The sequence below is a fragment of the Myotis lucifugus genome, unplaced genomic scaffold (assembly GCF_000147115.1).
Source record: "Myotis lucifugus unplaced genomic scaffold, Myoluc2.0 scaffold_360, whole genome shotgun sequence".
Lineage (NCBI taxonomy): Eukaryota > Metazoa > Chordata > Mammalia > Chiroptera > Vespertilionidae > Myotis > Myotis lucifugus.
The window spans coordinates 967,324-982,832 of NW_005871408.1; positions in this window are offsets into that span (position 1 = coordinate 967,324).

Genomic DNA, 15,509 nt, shown 5'->3' on the forward strand with positions numbered 1-15,509 from the left:
GCTGGGGCGGGGGGGAGGGGGGGTCCTTCTATCCATCTCTCATGAGGGGGACGCACTAGTCAGGTTCACTGAAAAGTGGGGGGAATAGCCCCTGGCCCTTAGCCAGACAACTCAGTCTCTGACATCCCCTGAGTCTACCAGACCAGTACACCCTGGTCAAGGTTTTTATAAGGAGGGAGAGGGAAAGCCAAACAAAGAAACCAAGGTGAGGGGCTTGAAAAGTTCTCTACTTGCAAGCCAGCACAGTCCATTCCAATAAGGATGTTAACCTGCTCAAGTGATGGTCTGGTGTGCGTCATCCTGGCTTTCATCATCCTTGTTCCATGTCATCCTGGTTCTATGTTTGAAGGTCAGCAAATTGCCCGGAACTGGGATAACTGAAGGTTGAAGTCTGTTCCTCCTGCAGTTAGTTCCTAAGACTCTAATACAAACATGCTGTTTATCTATAAGCTACATATCACTCAGTCAGCATTTACAGAAACAGTGTCAAAAGAATGGTGGGGTGGGTCACAACTCCCCACTGTTTCATAGAGACAACAGTTTTCAAACACCTTGACTTCATTATTTTACCACCCAATTGCACTGGCTTTGAAATGTAAATAATTTCAATAGCATGTTTTGTAGGGCTAAACTTTTGGCAGGTAACTTATCCTCTTTAAGCCTTGGTTTCGGTTTCACTCACTATGAGGAAGGATAGTAAGAAGGTAGGAAAATTCCTTGGCCAGTGGAATGGGGAAACCAAGGCAGATAGCTGAAAAAACTGGCAGAGTAAACTCGTGGAAAGCCCTAGATGCCTAGCAAGGGGTAGAACTGGTGCCAGACCTCACCCCGGGGTGGGCTTTCCTCCCCTAGCATATCGCTGGTCATGCAGTTTAGATCCCTGACCTTTCATGTCGTTGGTCATGTGATTTAGACCCCCTGACCTTGCCTCCCTACAGAGAACATCTAGGACTCAGTTGTATTTCAGCTTCAGGTCCAGAAAAGCAGCAAAACTAGGTGGGCAATGCCAGGACCAACTTTGGTGACTAATGATCCCCGGCTGTGGCACCGACTAATCAGTGGAGATCACTGCTCTGAAAGGATACACCTGAAAAAGCTGATGAACATTCCATTGAGATCCTTCTCTAAGACCTCCCCTTTATTTCCATCCTTTAAAAACCCTCAAAATGAACCACCCTCCGGGAGCATGCCCATCCCTTTCCCTTCTTCTTCTTCCATCTCCTAACCTCTAAGGGACCCCCATGAGACTTGCAACCACAAGAGCAATGGGTAGAAGCAGCTCATCCGGGCTAACTAACCCCCCTGAACCTGTCTCCAAGGCCCCCTTTTCTGTGACTTTCCTGTGAGCCAATGCAGCCCGCCCAGGCTCATTTCTTTCTATGACATCTCTAGGGAGCCAAAGCTGCCCGCCCAGGCTCTCTCCTGTTGCTTCCTTTGTTCTAAGCCCTTCCTTGTTTCACGGACTCTGGCTTTAATAAATGTACTCTCAAAATTACCTGAATGAGTTTCTAAAATATGCTTATTTCCCTCATTTTGTGTGTGTGTGTATAATATCCAAGTATTTTTCTTGACAGAGTTCTCCTGTATCTATGTATTCCATCCAAAGCTATTTAGTTCTACTATAAGTATTCACTGGATGTTATTAGGAGGGTGACGGTGTAAAAAAGAGTTAACATAGCAAGCCTGAGCTAGCCATATTGACAAAGGTCTGCTTACAAGATTGTCCGATGGCTACCATCTGCAAACAGATTGTTAAGGGTTCCCACCATTTCCCTAGTTAATAAGGGTGGTTTACTGTGCCTAAGCTGTTTGTGCAATCTATGATCTATGTTCAACGCCTACCTGCTTTCTTTCTGGGAGTCGAATTTTGGTACATGTTAGGCAGAGGGTGCCTATGTGACCAGCCCCCAGTAAGAATCTTGGGCTCTGTCTTAGTCATTTTGGGTTGCTATCACAAACTAAAGCCACAAAGACTGGGTGGCTTTAACAGCAAGCACTTATTTCTCACAGTTCTGGAGGCTGGGAAGGCCCAGATCAGGGAGCCAGCTGATGTGGGGTCTGGTGTGCTCCTGCCTCCTGTGTGGAGGTGGCCGTCTGCCCATTGTATCCTAATGTGGGAGAAAGCAGAGAGTGGAAGCAAGTTCTCTCAAGTCTCTTCTTATATGGGCACTAATCCTGTCAACATCTATTTACCTCACAAAGGCCCCATCTCCAAAAACCATCATACTGGGAATTAGAGTTCCTACATATGGGTTTGGGGGTGGGGGGAACACACACATTCAGTCCATAGCACACACTGAATCTTAGTGAGCTACCCTGGTTGGCAACGTATCAGTGTTGTCACACATCAGTGCAGGAGGAATTGAGCATGTCCTGTGCAATTCCACTTGGAGAACTTTTGGAAGCTTACGTCTGGGTTCTTCCTCTCCCCGCCCCTCCGCCCCTACCATGTGCCTTTTCCCTTTACTAATTTTCATCTGTATTATTTTGCTGTAATAAAGAATAACCATGGGTATAATAACTTCTGGGTCCTGGGAGTCTTGGGAATCATTTGCACCTGAGAACAGTGTTGGAGACCCAGGAATTACACTCTTAGTTATATACCCCAAAGAAGTGAAACAGTAGCTCAAATATTTATACAGAAATGCTCATTGTACCATTACTCACAATAGACAAAATGTGGAAACAACCTGAGTGTCCAGCAACAGAGGAATGGATGAACAAAACGTGTGCTATATAGAGACAATGGAATATTTTCCACACTTAAAAAGGCCTATAACATGGATGAACCTGAAAACATTATGCTAAACCAGACACAAAAGGTCACATGCTTTATGTTTCTGTGGTAGGCAGCTAGACAGACATGAGCAGAGCAGCGACGATGGGCCAGGTACAGAAGGTCACCAGGGTGAAAAGCTAGGAATGGCCAAAGCTGGGAAAACAAGGGCCTCACCCCCAGGGTAACCTTTCCTCCCCTAGCATATCCCTGGTCATGCGATTTAGACCTCCTGACGGCTCATATTGCTTGTGATGCAGTTCAAACTTTTCCTCCCCTGGCATGTCACTAGTACTGGGGTGGACTCCTTTGGAGGAGGAACAAGGGGCCAAAGAGTAGCCTTGTGGCTTGCAGGACCACTCCCTTAAGCATTAACACCTAGGGATAACATCTAGGTCTCAGTTGTGTTTCAACTCCAGCCCTAGAAAAGCAGTAAAACCAGACAAGGGATGCCATGGCTGACATCAGGACCAGCCTTATTAACCAATGACCTCCTGCCTGGTGCCAACCAATCAGTAGAGACCAGGATGCTGTGGAGACACATCTGGAACGCTGATCAATAGTCTATTGGGATCCTCCCCTGAGACCCCCAGATAAATACCCTCAACACAGAGGACCCAGTGGGCTCTTCAGGGAGCATGCCTGGGACTTTCCCAACCTCCTTCCCCAGGCACATTTTCCTTGCTCTCTCTTCATTCTAAGGTCGAAGGGCCCTTTTCTTGTCTCTGTTACTTGTTTCCTGAGCCCATTTCTTCTACAGCTCACTTCTACCTCTGTGACTTTCTAAATAAACTTTCTCTTATGGTTTGAGTCTTGGCTCTGAATTGTTCTTGGCCAGAACTCAAGTACCAAGGTTGCTGAACCAAGGTCCGGTCTGACTCCACAGGTCTAACACCTGGTGTCAGTCTCACCGCCAGCAATCCTATTTCTATGAAATATCTAGAATGGATGCATCACAGAGATAGAACATCGTAGAGGAGAGGTTACCAGGGACTGAGGGCAAGAATAGGGACTTATTGCCTATTGGATACAGAGTTTCTATTTGGGATGATGAAAAAGTTTTGAAAATAGGTAGTGGTGATGTCTGCCCAACCTTGTGAATGTAATTAATGCCACTAAATTGTATGCACTTATAAATGGTTTAAATGGCAAATTTTATGATATATATATTTTACCACAGTTAAAAAAGAGATAAAATACGACACAGTGTAGAGTCAAAATCTCATGTCCGCACAATGTTGTCTACAACCTCTTAAGGAACGCTTGCCTAAAAAGTTGATTTCTCTCAAGTACTGCTGATACAAGGATAAATTGGTAAACTTTCAGCAGGCCTAAATAACAAAACAAAACAAAATAAAAAACATAGCCCTGGTGGTGTCTTTGTTTTTTATTCTCTCCTCCAGGTGGGAGGAGAAGGGCCCAAACATTCCCCAAGTTGAGCTCTGAATGGGCCAAAACTATTAGAAGTTTGTGTTGCTTTCTCCTATAAAAAAATTTGTAGGGCCCTAACCGGTTTTAGTTGTTTTCTTGGAATCCTGATTTACAGATATTCATTGCCAGTACCTGACTCCAAACTGAAACCCGATTCTACCTGCTGGGGGCTGTTTCAGCCTCTGTGCAAACTGTGCTGAAAGAAAACACAGAACTTAGACTGCGGTGTCACTGCAGATTCAGGACACACACAACAGGGATTGTGAACTCTGTGCCCACTCCTGGCCAAATGGACTCTTGACCTACCCCCTGGGGCTGGCGCACTGCTGTTGATGATTACACAGGTTTTGGTTTTCCAAATTAGTTACAGTTTGCAAACAACAAACTGATTAATGGACCCAACTTTCCTCCGCTTCTCCTGGTATCTACACCTCAATAAAGCAAGTTGATCATTGAGTGCCGCTACCCCTAACAAAGAATTAATCTTTTCTAGGTGCTCACTGGATACATCTTCAGGATGGGAGCCTGTGGGTGGTTATGAAAACCCATTTTGAAATTTGTTAAAATTTAAGAATTTTTTTTCTGGACAGAATCTTGAACATGACACGTCTTCCCAGTAAAGTTGTATAGAAATGTTTTTCTGCAAAAATTATTTTATTCCTCCTTACACCACACCCAAGAATTAACTCAAAATGGTAAAAGACTTAAATGTAAGTTGCAAAACCATAAAAATCCTAAAAGAATGCATAGGCAGAAAAATGTCAGATACTTCTCAGAGCAATATTTGGGCCACTATGTTTCTGAGGGAAACACAGGAAAAGGAAACAAATGGGACTACGTGAAACTAAAAAGCTTCTGCAGAGCCAAAGAAACCACCAGCAAAACGAAAAGGGAACCCAGCTTATGGAGAACATAGTCATCAATGAGTCATCTGATAAGGGATTAATCTCCAAAATATATAAAGAACTTATACAACTCAAGATCAGGAAGACAAACAATCCAATTTAAAAAATGGGCAAAGGACATGAATAGACACTTCTTCAAGTGTAACAGGATAGCGAGAAGCTAGAAAAATTCCAAGGCAGGAGGCATAGGGAAACAGAGACAGGAAAATTAAACAAGGCCAAGCAGTTTGGACAGCTTGCAGCTGGCTTGTAAATAACATAACAAGCCATTATCTCCCCCAAAGGAGGACACTTGAAAGCAAATGGTTAAGCAGGGGTCCTCAAACTATGGCCCGCGGGCCACATGCGGCCCGCCGGAAACATTTGTTTTTTTACTTCAAAATAAGATATGTGCAGTGTGCATAGGAATTTGTTCATAGTTTTTTTTTTAAACTATAGTCCGGCCCTCCAATGGTCTGAGGGACAGTGAACTGGCCCCCTGTTTAAAAAGTTTGAGGACCCCTGGAAAAGCCTCCCTAGGAGAGAATTCAGGAAAGGAGGGGGGAGGGAAAGGGGAAAGGACAGTTTATTTCTCACTCCCTAAACAGAGAAGCCAGCTGTCTCTGGGCTTGGCAAGATGAAATTGCCAGGTGCATCTCACCAATTCTGGGAAAGCCGGAACAAAGTGAAAGGGGGACCTTGAAAAATTAATCTGTAACAAGATATTCAGCAGAGGAATTTACAAATCTATAGACAGAAAAGTATATAAGGCAGAAACCCCACCCCATTCGTTCTTCAGATTAGCAAAAAGAGCCCATCCATGCATTATGTTGCATGATAGATTTGTTTACCTTGCTCCTTTAATAAATATGCATGCAGTACTTTCTTAATAAATTAGCTTTATCACAATGCTGCCCATCACTCATTTGAATTCATTGCTATGAGTATGACAAGAATTGAGGTGGGGCCTCTCCCTCCCCTCAAGAGGCTGCCCAGTAACACCTTTCCTGGTGTTTAGGTGCCTGTAACACAAAGAAGACATACAGATGGCCAATAGACATATGAAAAAATGCTCACGGTCACTAATAATCAAGTTAAAGATGCAAATTAAAACTACAATGATGCCCTGACCGGTTTGGCTCAGCGGATAGAGTGTCAGCCTGCGGACTCAAGGGTCCCAGGTTCGATTCCGGTCAAGGGCATGTACCTTGGTTGCGGACACATCCCCAGTAGGGGGTGTGCAGGAGGTTGCTGATCGATGTTTCTCTCTCATCGATGTTTCTAACTCTCTATCCCTCTCCCTTCCTCTCTGTAAAAAAATCAATAAAATATATTTTAAAAATAAAATAAAATAAAACTACAATGAGGTACAACCTCACACCTGCCAGAATGGCTACCATCAAGAAATCAACAAACAACAGGTGCTGGAGAAGATGTGGGGAAAAGGTTACCCTCGTGCACTGCTGGTGGGAATGCAGATTGGTGCAGCCACTGTGGAAATCAGTATGGAGTTTCCTTACAAAATAAAAAATGGAACTGCCTTTTGACCCAGCAATCCCACTTCTGGGTATAGATCCTAAGACTCTCGAAACACCATCAGAAGGAATGTATGCACCCCTATGTTCATAGCAGCACTATTTATGTTATATTGTAAATCAGCGAGCTGAACATAAGACGCCTTAATAAGCCAAATTAATTAGGAGACTTTATTACGCCGGCGGGCTCAGAGGAATATTGTTTCCAGAGTCTGAGCAAAGCAACATGGAGGAAGTTTTCCCTTTATACTTTTCTAATGTCTTTGTCTTCTAATTATGGGGCTTCCGGTCCCTTTTGCAAGTTTTCAAAAGAGCCCTATGTATGCTTACCAGGTATCTCGCAGGAAGCCTGTAGCCTTGAGTACAACACAGTTCAGTAGCCTTGAGTGCAGATAACTAAACGACACCTGGTATGGGGTAGCTAGGGACGGCAGCAGAGCGGCTTGCAAGGTCAGACAGTTGAGCTTATTTTCCCTATCATTAGAGCAAGCGTGTTTTACAGAAGCCAATAATAGCAGAATTAATTCACAGAACAAAGGACTGTCTATGTCTAGTGGAAATTTCAAACAGCAGTTTTTACAAAATAGAGGTTACTATGCTTCATTTACAATAGCTAAAATCTGCAAACAGCCCAAGTGCCCATCAGTGGACCAGTGGATTAAAAAGCGGTGGTACATTTACACCATGGAATACTGTGCAGCAGTAAAAAAGAAGGATCTGTTACCCTTTGAGGCAGCACTAAGGGACCTGGAGAGTATTATGCTCAGTAAAATAAGCAATTTTTAACCCTACAACTAAATGAATTGGAAAGACAACAGCAAGAAAAGCCCAGAGGAAGTAGAAGGAAGGAAATAATAAAGATCAGAGTGGAAATAAATGACATAGAGACTAAAAAAAAAAGTACAAAAGATCAATGAATCCAAGGACTGGTTCTTTGAAAAGATAAACAAGATTGATGAACTTTAGCCAGACTAATGAAGAAACAAAGAGCAGTAGCCAGTTTTACTCAGTGGGTAGAGCATTGGCCTGCGGACTGAAGGGTCCTGGGTTCGATTCCGGTCAAGGGCATGTACCTTGGTTGCAGGCATATCCCCAATAGGAGGTGTGCAGGAGGCAGATGATCGATGTTTCTCTCTCATCGATGTTTCTCCCTTCCTCTCTGTGAAAAATCAATAAAATATATTTTAAAAAAAGAAACAAAGAGAGAGGACCCAAATAAATGAAGTCAGAAATGAAAGAGGCAATAACAATGGACACCACAGAAATACAAAGGACTATAAGCAAATACTATGAATAATTATATGCCAACAAACGAGACAACCTGGGTGAAATTGACAAATTTCTAAAAACAATCTTCCAAAACTAAATCAGAAAGAATCAGAAAACTTGAATAGGCCAATAACAACTGAATAAATTGAAGCAGCAATTTTAAAACTCCCAGCAAACAAAAATCCCAGAATAGGATAATTTTACCAAAAATTCAAGAAGAACTAACACCTGTCCTCCTCAAATTATTCCAGAAAAAATTCAAGAGGAAGGAACACTTCCAAGATCTTTTTATGAAGCCAGAATTATCCAAATTCCAAAACCAGATAAAGAAACTACAAAGAAAGAAAATTACAGGCCAATATCCCTGATGAACACAGATGCTAAAATCCTCGACAAAATATTACTAAATCAGATCCAGCAATATATTTAAAATATCAGCCCAGCTGGCTTAGCTCAGTGGTTGAGCATCAACCTATGCACCAAAAGATCATGGGTTTGATTCCCAGTCAGGGCATATGCCGAGTTGTGGGCTCGATTCCCAGTAGGGGGCGTGCAGGAGGCAGCTAATCAAGGATTTTCTCTTATTGATGTTTCTCTCTCTCCCTTTCTCTCTGAAATCAATATATACTGTGTATATATATATTACACCATAATCAAGTGGGGTTTTTTTCTGGGGATGCAAGGCTTGTACATTATTCACAAATCAATAAATGTAATACATCACATAAACAAAATGAAAGATAAAAATCACATGATTATATCAATATATGCAGAAATAGCATTCAACAAAATCCAGCACTCTTTTTTGATAAACACTTTCAGCAAAGTGGGAATAGAGGGATCATACCCCAAAATAATAAAGGCCGTATATGACAAACCTACAGCCAACATCCTACTCAAAGGTCAAACACTAAAAACCTTTCCCTTGAGAACAGGAACAAGACAAGGATGTCTGCTTCTACCACTCGTATTCAACACAGTACTGGAAGTTCTAGCCACAGCAATTAGACAAGAAGAAGAAATAAAAAGCATCCAATTGGGAAAGGAGGAAGTAAAACTGTCATTATTTGCAGATGACATGATATTGTACATAGAAAACCCTAAAGACTCCACCAGAAAACTACTAGACATAATAAATGAATTTGGCAAAGTAGCAGAATACACAATCAACATCCAGAAATTGGTGGCACTTTTATACACCAATAATGAACTCTCAGAAAGAGAAACTAAAGGGCTTGTATGCATGCAGATAAGCATAACCAATGGACACAGACATCAGGGGGGGCGAGGGCATGAGCAGGAGGGGGGGAAGGGAGTATAAGGATACATATGTAATACCTTAATCAATAAAGAAAAAAATTCACCCTAACCGGTTTGGCTCAGTGGGTAGAGTGTCGGCCTGTGGACTGAAGGGTCCCAGGTTCGATTCCGGTCAAGGGCATGTACCTTGGTTATGAGTACATCCCCAGTAGGGAGTGTGCAGGAGGCAGCTGATCGATGTTTCTCTCTCATCGATGTTTCTAACTCTCTATCCCTCTCCCTGTAAAAAAAATCAATAAATATATTTTAAAAAAAGAAAAAAGAAAAAAAATTCTAAAAAATTGTATTTACTATTGCACACACAAAATTAACTTAATCAAGGAGGTAAAAGACCTGTACTTGGAAATTATTAGGACAATTGAGAAAGTAAGTAGAAGAAGATACAAACAAATGGAAGAGTATACCATGTTCATGGATTGGAAGACTTAACAACATTAAAATGTCCATATTACCCAAAGCAATCTATAGTTTCAACGTAATCCCTATTAAGATACCAATAGCATACTTCACAGAACTAGAAAAAATATTCCAAAAATGTATATGGAATCCTAAAAGACCCCAAATAGCTGCAGCAATCCTGAGAAGAAAGAACAAAGTTGGAGGGATCACAATACCAGATATCAAACTATACTACAAAGTCATTATAATCAAAACAGCCTGGTACTGGCACAAGAATAGGCATATAGATTAATGGAACAGAATAACTGACCCACACCATTAGAGTCAACTACTATTTGACAAAGGAGGTAAGAACATATAATACAGTAAGACAGTCTCTTCAACAAATGGTGTTGGGAAAACTGGACAGACAAATGCAAAAAGATAAAATAAGACCACCAACTTACAACATACACAAGTATAAACTCAAAATGGATAAAAGACTTAAATGTAAGCCATGAAACCATAAAAATCCTAGAAGAAAATATAGGCAGTAAAATCTCATACATCTCATTAGCAGAAATTTTGCCAATACATCTCCTAAGGCAAGAGAAACAAAGGAGAAAAATAAACAAATGGGACTACATCAAAATAAAAAGCTTCTGAACAGCAAAAAAAAAACCACCCTCAAAATGAAAAGGGAACCCACTGTATGGAAACCCGCTGTATATTTGCTAATGATACACTGATAAGGGGTTAATCTCCAAAATATATAAAGTACTCATACAACTCAACAAAAGGAAGACAATCCAATTAAAAAATTGACAGAGGACCTGAATAGACACTTCTCCAAAGTGGACATACAAATGGCCAAGAGACATGACAAAATGCTCAAAGTCACTAATCATCAGAGAAATGCAAATTAAAACTTCAATGAGATATCACCTCACACCTGTCAGAATGGCTATCATCAATAAATCAACAAACAACAGGTGCTGGAGAAGATGTGGGGGAAAGGGGACCCTAGTTCACTGCTGGTGGGAATGCAGACTGGTGCAGCCACTGTGGAAAACAGTATGGAGTTTCCTTTAAAAATTAAAAATGGAACTGCCGTTTGACCCAGTGACCCCACTTCTGGGAATATATCCTAAAATTCCTGAAACACCTGAAATCAGAAATAATACATGCACACCTATATTCATAGCAGAGTTAGTTACAATAGCTAAGATTTGGAAACAGCCCAAGTGCCCATCAGTAGATGAGTGGATAAAAAAGCTGTGGGACACACAATGGAATACTGTGCACTGTAAAAAAGAGGGATCTCTGACCCTTTGGGACAGCATGGATGGGCCCGGAGACTATTTTGCTAAGTGAAATAAGCCAATCTGAGAAACAAAATATCACATGATCTCACTTATTTGTGAAATCTAATGAACAAAACGAATTGACCAACAAAATAAGATTAGAAGCGTGGAGACATGGAATATACTGACATACCTCAATGTGGGAGTGGGAGGACCCGGGGTGGGGTGGGGGGAGGACGAGAAGAGATAAACCAAAGAATTTATATTCTCAGCCCATGGACACGGACAATACGGTGATGAAGACCTGGGAGGGTGGGTAGGGGCTGGGCGGAGAGGAGTAAAGGGGAAAGAGAGACTTCTGTAATACTGTCGACAATAAAAAAAATATTTAAAAAAAAAGAAAGCATGCAGTGACCAAATAAATGTAAGAGCATCATAAAGTAAATACAGACAAACAAACAATAAAAACAGAAACAGCCTGCGTGGTGCTGCCTGGCTGCATGGGGATTGGGCGAGTCCGGAGCACAGCTGAAAGTGTCCCTGCCGCCCCAGTGGGTGGGGGTGACCCCGAGGCTGCTTCCCGGCCACAGTGAATGGGGTCTCAGTCTCCTGTAGCTGGGAACAGTCCTCTGTGTCCGTGGATCCCCAAAGGTCGTGGATTTGCTCTCTTAATAAGGATTGAATTTTCTGTTTTTTGCAAATACGGGCCCAATGCAAAAGGTAAATGTGACCGGCCGGCAGTGGTGGCAGCTTAATAAACTCCAACCCTGCCACGGGTATTCGTTTTATGTAAACAGGATGCTCTTCGTTTTTATGCAGGCTCAGAAAATCAAGAGTAAGTTTTGCAACTTGGTTCTTCTCATCCCCCTTGAAATTCTATGCTGAGCAAGTCTGTTAGTGAGCCTTGTTGCTCCTTAAACACTTCGTGGATGTTTCCCATTTTCCTTATTTCATGTAAGTACATTTAAACACTTATTTCTGAATTATAAAACATGTTTTCTTCAATGTACAATGGGATCATGGAAGCTCCCTCCCGCACTCCATCCCTCTTCCCAAACATGACCAATGTTCACTGGGCTTTACTCAGTGCAGACACAAATAAACACACGTTTTTTCAAAAAGCACTGTGTCCACTTATTCACTTGTTTCCTCACTTACAATGTTCCGTGTCCCAGTTGTCTGGTCATGCTTTGTGGGACATTATTTTTCCTTGCTGCATATTATTCCATGTAGGGGTGTAGCATATTTATTTAATTAATCCCTTTTTGATGGATTCTTAATTCCTTTCCAATTATCAGCATAAATAATGTGCAGTGAATATCTCTATCCATATAGCTTTGCATATTTCTGTGATTTCTGTGGTACCAATGCCAAAAATATAAGATTTTTTCCATTGAAATGTGTGTACATGTAAAAATTTGAAAAATGTTGACAAATCGTCTTCAAAAAGAATGTGCTGCCCTAGCCAGTTTGGCTCAGTGGATAGAGTGTCAGCCTGCGACCAAAGGGTCCCGGGTTCGATTCCTGTCAAGGGCATGTACTCAGTTGCAGGCTCCTCCCCAGCCCCAGCCCTAGTTGGGGCTTGTGCAGGAGGCAGCTAATCGATGTGTTTCTCTCACATCGATGTTTCTCTCTGTCTTTCCCTCTCCCTTCCACTCTCTCTAAAAATCAATGGAAAAATATCCTGGAATGAGGATTAAAAAAAAAAAAAAGAATGTGCTAGTTTATGTTGTTTCCCCACACCCTTCCAACACAGACTAGCCTTCGAGAGCTCAATGAATTCACTGTTTCTGTTGTATATTCATATTTTTGTTGGGTTTAAGTCACTTTTCTCTCTACGAATGAGGTCTTCCTTATATGTATTGCAGTTGCTCTGTACGCTGTCTTTGGCATTTGTCTTGGGACATATAACTTCTTATTGTGGTTGCTGTTGGCCAAGTAAAAGCGTTAAGTTTTTACATAGTGAGTCTTTTTCATTTTCACTATTGCCATACATCGAAAGGCCATCCAAGCTCAAGATGTATACATTTTCACCTATTATTTTTTCTAATATTTTATGTGCTCTCTTTAAATCTTTGGATGCATTTAAATCATTTTGGAATGAGAATTGAAAGAGTAATGCAGGTATTTTTCCCTCCAAAATTAATGTTGATACAGAGTGTGTCATAATTTCATAATCCATAATTATTATTTTATTCATTGGAAAACATTTTTACTACATATCAAAGTCCGTATGAACTTGGATCTATTTGTGGACTCTGTAATCTGTTCCCTTGATCTGTCCATCATTGCACCATTTCTTTACTTTTGGAATTTTTCCTGGTTATATTCTCACATGTGATTAATAAACTTTAGAATAAGTTTTTAGGGTACAAAGTAATTGTGTTTAGATTCTGATTATCATTCTATGAGATTAATATTAATTAATTGGTGAGAAATTACATCATAAAAGTAATGACATCTTTCTAAGACTATATGGTGTCTCCACTTATTCAAGTCTTCATTAAATCTCTCCATACATGTTACTCATGTTCTACATATAGATGCACATGTGGAAAACATTTGTTAGATTTATTCTATTCAATTTGATTCTTACTGTTATCAGTAGTTTTAAAACAGTTCTTATTTGCATATAAGAGAACTGCTTATTTCTTTTCTTTTTTTTAAAATGTATCTTATTGATTTTTTACAGAGAGGAAAGGAGAGAGATAGAGAGTTAGAAACATCGATGAGAGAGAAACATCGATCAGCTGCCTCCTGCACATCTCCTACTGGGGATGTGCCCGCAACCCAGGTACATGCCCTTGACTGGAATCGAACCTGGGACCTTTCAGTCTGCAGGCCGACGCTCTATCCACTGAGCCAAACCGGTTTTGGCTGCTTATTTCAATACATTAACATCTTCTCTTGCTGAATTGTCTTATGGTTTCAACTAATTTTTGTGTTTATTATCTTGGATTTCAATCTCCATTCTACAAGTTTTTAAATTAATTTTAAAATTATAATTAATTTTTTAAATTAATTATAATATAAGCCTATAAAAGTTTGATGGAGCTGTATTAAATCAGCTTTAATACAATAAAACACATCCTTAAAATTAATTTTAAAGATGGGAGAGCCTCTGGCTATGGCTATGTGTACAGGTGGGTGAATTCTGCCAGCAAACACAGTGTAAAGGTGGGCAAAATTGTCAAATGTAACTGATCAAAGGAAAACAACAAGCCGAGGAGTCTTTATTTACAAAAAAAAGTGCTAGAAACTCCGGTGAGAACAGTGGGAATCTGAAGTTTTCTGGTTGGAGGCTGCTCCCCTTACCGCTTCCAGTGCGGTCAGAAAGAGCTATCATTTTTCCAGGATGGATGTATAAGTCAGGATCTGGTCAGGTGAGAAAAACCACACCGTAATGTGATCAGAAAAAATTATTATAAAGAATTATTAGCTATAAGAAGTGATTGGAGCCCTGGCCTGTGTGGCTCAGTCAGTTGGAGCATTGTCCCACACACCAGAAGGTTGTGGGTTTGATCCTAGGTCAGGCGTGTGCAGGAGGCAACTGATGGATGTCTCTCTCTCTCTCACTTCCTCTCTCTAAAATCAATCAAAGACCAGTGCAGTGATTGGGGTAACAAGGTATTAGCTAATACAAAGTAAAGAGAACGCTAGAGACTATCAGAAGAGCAGGGCTGTAAGAAGCAGCCACTACCCTTGGGGCTGAGACCGTGTCCAATGAACACCTCTCCCCCCGAGTCCCCAGGCGGAAATCCAGAACGTGGCGAGCAGAGCTACAACTCCCCGAATGACAGCAGTCATAGCGGTGCCGCACCAACGGAACTGCGGAGAGAAACACCTACCTCTGGAACTTTCTGAAAAATCTGCCGACCACAGAGTGGGGGGAGCTCTTTATGGAGAGGCACTGGCCATACCTCAGCCTGAAGGGTGACGGGAGAAGCGCTGGCCGCTGGGGGGTGCTGCCCGGTACCCCGCAGGAGCTGGAGGCTGGAGAAGTGCTAGAAACTCCGGTGAGAACAGTGGGAAGGATGCACACGCTGCAGGAGCGGGTGCTGGGGGAGCAGCAACTGTTCAGGAGCCGCGTGCTGGCAACCTGCCAACTCTGGAACCTGGACGGAAAACCCCTTTCCCCTGCGATGTGCCCCTGGCGCCCTCTACTGACGAGGTTTAAACATCACGCCAGATGGCCCGGATCTGTTTTTACAGATCACGCCATGAAGAATGAATTTGGAGAGCAGAGCTACAATGTGAACACAGAAGCACTAGGAAATGTTATCTAAAATACCCAGCTTTCAACCAGAACATTACAAAACATGAAAAGATACAAGAAACTGTGACCCAGATGCAAGTCCATAGAAATGACTCTGAGTGGCCCTAACCGGTTTGGCTCAGTGGATAGAGTGTCGGCCTGTGGACTGAAGGGTCCCAGGTTCGATTCCTGTCAAGGGCATGTACCTTGGTTGCGGGCACATCCCCAGTGGGGGTGTGCAGGAGGCAGCTGATCGATGTTTCTCACCCATTGATGTTTCTAACTCTCTATTTCTCTCCCTTCCTCTCTGTAGAAAGTCAATAAAATATATTAAAAAAGAAAGAAGAAAGAAATGAC